The sequence below is a fragment of the Triticum dicoccoides genome, chromosome 2A, assembly GCF_002162155.2.
Source record: "Triticum dicoccoides isolate Atlit2015 ecotype Zavitan chromosome 2A, WEW_v2.0, whole genome shotgun sequence".
Lineage (NCBI taxonomy): Eukaryota > Viridiplantae > Streptophyta > Magnoliopsida > Poales > Poaceae > Triticum > Triticum dicoccoides.
In genome coordinates this window covers 262707195-262716166 of record NC_041382.1, presented here as the reverse complement: position 1 = coordinate 262716166, position 8972 = coordinate 262707195, and the positions used below count along the sequence as shown (strand labels likewise).

The window sequence follows — 8972 nt, the reverse complement described above, 5'->3', positions numbered from 1 at the left end:
TCCAGATAAGCTCACGGCCACTACTGAGATGGTCAATGCCCCATCTGAGGTTACAGCCCTCATGGCCCTACACGAGCAGTTTTCCCCCTTCGATGATGTGCCCCCCCCCCCCCGTTGCGGTACCCAAGGTGATTTTCTTCTTTGCCGATCTCGATTGTTATTTTTCATCTAAGTATGCGGTGATAAATAATGCAAAATTTTATTACCTTCGATGCCATGCTACCTTCCCTGTCATGCAGACCTTTGACTCTACATATTGGTTGAAATAACTTGTGTTTCTTATATTGGAAAGTAATTCAGAATTTGTTTCTATTTCAATTAGAGCCCTGATGCAGACAAGGATTGTGTGGTTGTACATGTCACTCGCTATGAGGCAGATGACCTGAATATATGCACTGGGAAAACAAAGTTCTTAGGTTGTTGGATCCTGGAAGCCATTTGCATTTATACCAATGTCGAGATGTATTCCAGCCTCACTGTTGTCAGGCGTGTTGTCCAGGGTGTACTGAAGCACAAGAAATTCAAAGTTACTCGTTCCTTTGTGAGGCATACTGTTCTTGTCAATCTTATGCAGGAAGATGACGTGGCATGCCTCCACAAAATAAGTTTATGAGTGGCAAGGCCACAAGGTTATCTTCAGGAAGATTCACAGGATTGAGCTGCTGCTGGACATCCTCGGTGATGTTCATGGGAAGGTCCGTCCTATGCAAATCGCAAATTAGATCAAGGCATGAAATAGTTGCCCCACCTAGTGTTTAATAGTAGTTTGGATTGTGTCTAATTATCCGAACCTTGCCTATTATCGAGCCCTCTGGACTAGTACTCTCTTTGAATCTGTCTATGGGAACTACTGCTACTTTTGTGCGCCCGTGAATCATGTGAGAACCATCCTAATTATTGCCGAAACATATCCGTCCTCACTAGTTTTTTCATGTAATATGGCATGGTAAGACATAAGTTGTCACGGTTTATCATACGAGCAGTGTGTGTTTGATGTAATAGAGTACTCTTTTGAGAATTGTGCACTAATGTATACATAGGGTAGATAAGGCTGGTTAAGTACATGTAAACACTGCTGGTACTACCCCATTTGTAAAAAGTTCTGTAAAACAAGGCACGTTGACTCAGCTCGCTTCAACACTAGAAAAGTCGGCTATCGACTAGCTAACGATCAATAATCTATTGTCTGACATATAAGCAACTACGTATCTGATTACAGTGGTTCATGCAGTTAACTGAGGCCACACTGTAAATTCTAAATGTTCACATGCTAGTCCAGTGTTCATGTTGAACATGCACATTAAACTCGGCTTCATAAAATACTTGAAAAGCATAAGTTAAGAAATTTTATACATCTCAATGATTCATAGAACATAACAAAAATATTTACTAGTTCACAACAAAAGACAAAGTTGTGAAAAGGTTTACAAATCAGAAAAAATCAAGCAATGCTTCTCTGAGCAAAGGGCCTCCTTAGGCAGGCTTTAATTTCCTGGAGTTCACTCTGGTTTTTCTTGTTGCCACCATCCAAGATTAGGTTCTTTCATTTCAAAATAACCAATTATAATTGTGTTCTTAGTTGGAATGCTGAACTGAACCATGTAGTGTATTGACCATCTAAACTTCTTGTGCAGTTCTACTAAATTTAAGCACTGCTATTTGCAGAAATAAGCAGACCATAATGCCTTTTGTTCGTGCACCTGTCCCAAAAACCTTCATGCAGCCGTGCTAGCTAGTCCTCCGTCCATGGATGAATTGGGAGAAAGTGCATTCCCGACTAGGATACAATTGTTTTCGCTCGTCCCTGCACTGCAGTTAGGAAGTAAAATATATGATTCAGCTTCTTTTAGATTGCGTTGGCCATTCTACCTAGTCACTACCTATGTAGGAATACCTGGAAGATAGGTGGTTAGGCAACGGCAGCTAGGAATAGCCATCTCATTTTGTGCAGTTCTACTAAAACTGAGGTGTACTTTTGATTGCGCTGATAGAAACGATATGGAGACACACATCCTTGTTTCCGCAAATATGAAATACGATTATTTAAATAGTGACATTTATTTGCAGTGGCATATGATTAACATCAGTATCTATTGTGTTATAATTGGCACTACATTGACAGTATGAAAATGCCCTTAAGTAAGAAGTAGCATCACATCACATCAACACTGTCACTAGATTAACATGCAGAACAATAGCATTAGTATTACTGTCATGAGAATAGCACATGGTCATAAAATGTGCAATCAAAATTTTGCAGTTCCACTGGGATGAAGCAATGCTAGCGGTGTGAGATTTAAGTGTGACTACAAAAACACAATTCATGAGAAATAAAATGGTGGTGGCATTGCTTCAATTTATCGACAGCACTAGACCATTACTTAATAGTGACATTAGGTGGCATTGCTTAATAGTTCATGTGATTTTACATTAACGGTAGCGATATGGGCGTAGGGATAGCAGGGGCATAAATTGGTGAGGCAGATGTGGTTGCCCAAAGCAGCAAACACTCAGGCAGCATGTCTGCATTTGTTCCATTTTTTATCTCTTCGGTGACATTTTCCTATGTGAGCACAGGAAATCTAGAGCTGCTCGTTCTCATTTGTGTTGTCCCCCAACGCCCCTCACTTCCTTTCCTTTTTTCAACCAAAGAGACAGGTCCACTTCCCCCACTCTTCGCCATCCACCATGCTTTCTTCGCCTTATCAACCAAGGGAGCAGTTGGCTCAGTTGGGTAGCCAGTATCCATTACTTTCCCCCCATTGCCTCTTAGAATCATGTCCTAGATTCATGCTACATTTCCTCATTTCCTCTTAGAATCATGTCCTAAATTCATGCTACAGATTTCCCACTTTCTTCCCTATTTAAATCAACCCTTAAATTCGACTGTATGAACTGGCTTTACCTCTAATAATAGTAAAAGTCTACGTGGCTTTGAAATAGTCGACGGGAGTAGAAAAATATGCACACGCAGCCACGTGGGGAACTGGGGCAGTAGAGAAAGGTCGGTTTCGAAGGAATATATACCCGAGGGTCGTCGGCATGTGGCAAAGACGACGTCTGGAGGCCGCATCTTGGCCACAATACCACGAGGAGGAAGAAGGGGTCGAAGGCCCTCCCGATCCGACGCTATCTCGGAGAGAATGGCACGGCCGTCGATCAGAACACGCGGGCAGCTGTTGGTCTCCTCCCTCACCGCCAACGACTGCGTGGACGACGCACCTACACCCCTTCCCTGGTCGAGGTGGTTACGCCGGATTTGTGACCAGCCATGAGCAGAGAAAGAGAGTGTGTGGCCACCTATGCATTTCTTAGATCTGGAGAGCATGAGAGAATGAAAGAGAGGAACCCTAATAAAGCAAGCACCAAGACTCCTGCTATATATACTAGAGGTTGGGGCGCCCCCATGGCACGCCGCTTGAGCGAAAGCTCGGCGGTGCCAGATGGGTCCCATCAAACAAACCACTATGTACAAAGATAATTCCTCATCAACCAAAGCATTACAGTCTGCCGCACTTCCAACTATTGGCCTCCTTGTCCATCTCTGCGGTGCCACACGAGAGGACGACGATGAAGATGCCACATATTGTTTGGCCTCTTGTTTATATCAGGTTCCACACGCCAAGGGAAGAGGACGAAGACACGGACTGCTCGACCTCGTTCGTGTCTCCGACGCTGTGTGTGACGGTGCAAGGACGACTGCAGTGCCCAGATGGGAGGACTCTAATCACATAACAGGTTACTGAGAACGATTAAGGTTGTAGTTCATGTGTGTGTTGGACAGACAAGCAACCATATGATACATACCTGATCCAGAAGGTATATTTGTAGTAGGTGCCCTGAAAGCAGGAACTGAAAGTGTCACCGCCGCCACAGCTACAAGATTCTTTGCAGCCTGTGACACAAACACAAATAAAAATCTAGCCATCCAGATAATATAATTTGTATTCAACAACGGTGACAACAATCGCAACCCGTAAATTAAGCAGCTCGAAATTGGCAACCCAACCCATGAATAAAGCGACGTCGATCCGAAATGCAGTGCCTCAAGTAACCGTTGGACATGAAAAAACCTACTGATTTTCTAGCTGGACAAACATAACGAGATCATAAGGAAAAATTAGCACAAGGAAAGGAGAGAAAAATACTACGGTACACTATAGATCAACCGACCTGACTACACATACAACTGGATTTTCAAAATTCCAAATGAAACACCATGTTCTAATTCTTTGCTGAAATACTTGAGCTGCTAATAGCAACACCAAGTCAGACTGTAGACTAAGGGTTGCCTTGAGTTGGATTAAGGTGTCTGTATTTCATATATACAATTGTTATTCCATTCTGGACACTTCACTAGAAAGCAGATACCATCAACATGCTGCAAGACACCACCATATCCATGGGATGGACACGGTTCTTATGGGCTTATGGCTAGTACTATTCTATAAAAGAGAAGTATACTACGGTACACTATAGATCAACCGACCTGACTACACACATAACTGGATTTTCAAAATTCCAAATGAAACACCATGTTCTAATTCTTTGCTGAAATACTTGAGCTGCTAATAGCAACGCCAAGTCAGACTGTAGACTAAGGGTTGCCTTGAGTTGGATTAAGGTGTCTGTATTTCATATATACAAGTGTTATTCCATTCTGGACACTTCACTAGAAAGCAGATACCATCAACATGCTGCGAGACACCCCCATATCCATGGGATGGACACGGTTCTTATGGGCTTATGGCTAGTACTATTCTATAAAAGAGAAGTAGAGAACACATACAGTATGTGAGGTATTCTTATTAACAAGTCAGAAGATAAAAAGAGCTTCATGGCTTGAAAGAGTATAGTAGAGAAGTATTCCTGATGTAGGAAAAAAATCAAGTTTGCAAAGAAAAGATGAACTAAGAAAACGTCGACGATTTACAAACTTACAATTATAGATCTCCCAAATGCACCAGCACTAACATAAGCCCATGTTCCTGGAAGCATACCCAACAAACTGCATGTGTAAAAAAGCAATATCTGAGGTAACGTTTCTTTAAAGAAGAAATATATACTGATGACAACTTTTTCAATGTAATATTTCATCACAAAAGAATGCTCAATTTGCAGTGGATCGGAGGCCAGGGTTCAACTGTTCAAGTCCTACAATAGTTTGTGCGACCCATCCTCATAAAATCAGATGGAACCCATCGATTCTCAACACAAACAGTTCTAAATGTCAGGCTACCAATAGTCACTAAATTTAATTTCACCATAATGTCCCACAAGGATTTTTATTTGGCCACACACAACGGCTGAAGAAATATATTAACTTACAATGCGTCTCAATTATGGAATATTGATTAACCACATCATACTTGCAACCCGTAAATAGCCAAGGAATCTTACTCAGCCCGTAACAATTCCACCTAGGCAGATGGCACAAAAGCACACTAATAGGTCAAGATAGGAATGCTCACATACCCTGACAGCATGTGCTTGTTGTGATAAGCATTCACCGGCTTGCCGGCCTCATCCCTCGAGGGGCATATAAAGAAACATCACCCTGCATCAAAAGGTCACATTAAGAGGAAGAAGTAGGAAAATGAAGCATCAAGCAACAAAAAAATACTATCAGGCTGCAGTGCAGCAAAGCTGAAGAAATAAGCCCAAATCTGGCTTGTCAACGTTTGGGGCAGAGCTAACAAACAACTTCCCTGGAAAGCATGGGAAGGTTCCAATAATTTGGTCATCCGCTCCACTATACAAATTAATGGACATGTGCCAAAACAAAGAAATGAAGGAAATCATAGATAACAAAGTGAGGTCACATAATAGACTGAACTGAACTAAGATCAATATTACAATCTCCAATGAACTGAAGTGGAGACGGCGTCTCAGATCATGCTGGACAGGTCAAAAAGCTCGATTAGCATGGAGGTGGGTGTTGTCATACGTCGGCGAGGAGCCATGGGGGATCAGCTCGCCGCCCTCTGGTCGCGGCAGCATTGTCAGAGATGTGGTGCTCGCATGGACAAGACCAAGATGCTACCTCTGGTTTCCAGCGTGAGCATCACCAACAGACATGGCGGTGGCGCTGGTTCTTGCCTCCCAGTCTTTAGTGGAGAGGCCCGCAAGGAGGAAGGGTCCAAAGATATGCATACTCCGACCAATCATCTGGACATGCATTACTAACGAGTGAGTTTGATAAATGTTGACACCCGATGTTGCAAGTTACAACATGGTGACTGAGAGATTTCAACAGCAAAGGAAAAAATGAAAGTGTCACAAAATTTTAAATTAAAATTTGGAATAGAAGAAAACATAACCAAACCTTCTATGAAATTCTATAGAGATTTCAACAGCAAAGGAAAGCCTCGATATATTGGCTCAATAAATCTGCAATGTCACAATTAATTTTAGTCAGTTGTCTAAATTTGTGCATTACGTGATAACAAAACCTAATGTGATATCTTATATCCTAACAAGCTGACCAATATCTGACAGGATCCTAATTTTTTTCTGAATGGCTCCTGCGATTTTAGCAGATCAACTAAATTACTTGTTGAGAAGGACTTAGCATATTTAGATAGCTTAATCAATTAGCTTATTAAACAGGAGAACCATATGCTAGGATTAAAATAGAACAAAAGCTTAATTATATCAAGAAAGATACGGTTGTGAAATCAGAAAGGATAGGGAATCGAAACGCAGTTGCAAGTGGTCATGCAAGCAACAGCGTACATGCATATAGCTGCTGATGAACAACCAAAATGGAAAAGGTCAGCCACCGACACGAATGCATCTAATTAGGGACTCACAAATGTTTAGAGAAACTCTTATGAAGCAATTTCAAGTTCTATTTCTAATCCTGGATTATCCCTAGGAAGCACTTCATAAAGAATGTTCATGTTATTCTGATTTGAAACAAGAGATGTTTTTCATGATGCAATCCAAAGGAACTGAACACCTCCTCTTGTCTCATATATATATATATATATATATACCATAGGAAAAGCAAGTCAGAGCTTCATCCTCTTGTCCTTCTCCATCAACCATGTGCCTAGCGTTGACTCCATCCTCCACACGAACATGACTAAAAAAACTATGGGCATAAGAAAACCAAACTATACCTGCGAATGGGATTATGTGAATAAGATAATAACCAAAGAATCAGACATTCCAACAACCATAATCGGTTCAGCTGTAATACTCACCAGTAGAAGGAAGGCTCCATGCTTTCCCACCTCAGTCAACAGTCATAGCAGTAATGGATGTTGTGGCCTTACCGGTGTCGCAGGTCGATCTGTTCATGAAAAATTTCAGCAGCCACATGAGCACATACGAAAAGAACGATGATTTACATAGGAAAGAAAAATCAGATTCAAAGAGCTTTCTAGCTATAAATCACAAGTTGAAGTCATACTCTGTCTACGATACACAAAAAATGAGAAGCTCAGATGCATAAATCCTAAGTGACCATAAGATAAATATGCCAACATGTGAATCAGAAATCCAATGTTTCAAACTATTTGATGCCATTTGTCAAATGCATTTCTACTTTTCAGTGGTGATCATGTTCAATAAACTCTGAATTTTACACATTGTTATGACATCTTTGTATAGAATACATACTTCATATTTCTCCATGAGAAAATAGATTTGCAAGGCAGATAACTTGTTCATACAACTAAAACAATTGCTAATGAAAGAACATGCATCAAATCTTATAACATTAGAGCTTACGTCTTTTTCAAAGCCTTGGTTGTTGACTTGTTGTTGGCTTTGAGCTCCTAAACTTGCTTTCACAAATAGTCCGTATCAACTCTCAGCTTCTTCATCTTCTCACAATAATTGATCTCCTCTGAAATCAACCCAGAATCCTACTTAGATGGCATCGACTGCAAACTTTCACTGCCTGGAGAAAAAGTAATTAAAAGCAGGGCAAACAGATAGAAAACAAGTGCCCTAATTAGCATTGGGAAAACCTGTTCTGCAAGAAACTTGCTTAAGAGGGGCTATGGTAACAAATTGTTAGAGCCAAATACTTCAAGAATAAAACTATTAATACTAGCAAAACAAGAGTCACTGCTTCCCTTACTGCAAATCAGTTATGAAGGCACTCCCCTAAAAAAATACCAGATCAATGATTTTAGAAGAAGCTTGCTTCCTAAGCTGTATTTATGATGGACTGAACTAAATAACAAGGTTAAGGATTCACAACCCTGACAAAGTGTTTTGGTGTTTGAACAAAAAAGGGGTATTTAGTAGGAGGTGCTAGGTGGGAGCTCTGCCGCTGCTTACCTTGCCGTTGCTGCAATGGATCCCGAGCTCGGGGGAGAGGGGGGACCGCTGCTTCCCATCTGGAGCTCGGGGGAGAGGGGGCGTGCGTCCGAGGCATGGGAGCGCCATCCATGAGGCAAAGGAGCACCAGAGAGCACGGCAGGAGCCAGAGATGACCAGACAAAGGCGCCGGAGAATCGCCGACGACGAGGAGGCTCCCGTGATGCTTATTGTGTTCGATTGTGGCAACTGGTTGCCTGCACAATATTGACCAACGTGTAGTCCATGATTTCCGCCCAGGTTTTGTGGCTTTCGAAGTTTTGTGCATGTGTTCTATCCTCCTATTGGAAGAGTTGCACGAATCCTGTCCAACACAAACAAAATTTCAGAGCAGGCTGTGAATCACAAGTTATGGACTGCAAAGAAACACACAGAGTCACGTGGCATAAGTACAAACAGGTGATAAAGCAGCAATCCATCGACACAAAACATAACCAAACAACGCGGCAGAAGCAGTGATAAACATGGATGAATGCATGATGAATCACACCTAAGTTGATGCAAAAGAGCAACACCAAACACACGATCAACACCCCACACGTTCTAATACTTAAATTCCAACTTTACTAATGACTTATTTTCATTTTCTCAGTGAAAAAAACTGAGGTCTCCGACTTACTGCTTAATGGTTTTGTGAA

General features: G+C 41.6%; 1 long non-coding RNA gene across 8 annotated transcripts in view; it reads right to left on the bottom strand.

The window, feature by feature from the left end:
* Positions 1-1341: 1341 nt before the first annotated feature.
* LOC119354377 overlaps positions 1342-8972 on the bottom strand; it is an 8713-nt gene continuing 1082 nt past the window's right edge. The window contains exons 2-11 of one of the 8 annotated variants that reach the window (XR_005170834.1): positions 8296-8638; positions 7738-7909; positions 7209-7297; positions 6999-7124; positions 6326-6390; positions 6044-6168; positions 5476-5557; positions 4942-5008; positions 3808-3895; positions 3333-3723 (exon numbers count right to left, since the gene is read on the bottom strand). This is a non-coding gene — a long non-coding RNA (uncharacterized LOC119354377). Of the gene's footprint in view, positions 1810-3332; positions 3743-3807; positions 3896-4941; positions 5009-5475; positions 6169-6325; positions 6391-6998; positions 7125-7208; positions 7298-7737; positions 7910-8295; positions 8639-8972 lie in introns of those variants that run through there. The other 7 variants (XR_005170831.1, XR_005170829.1, XR_005170830.1 and 4 more) reach the window with 7 other exon arrangements.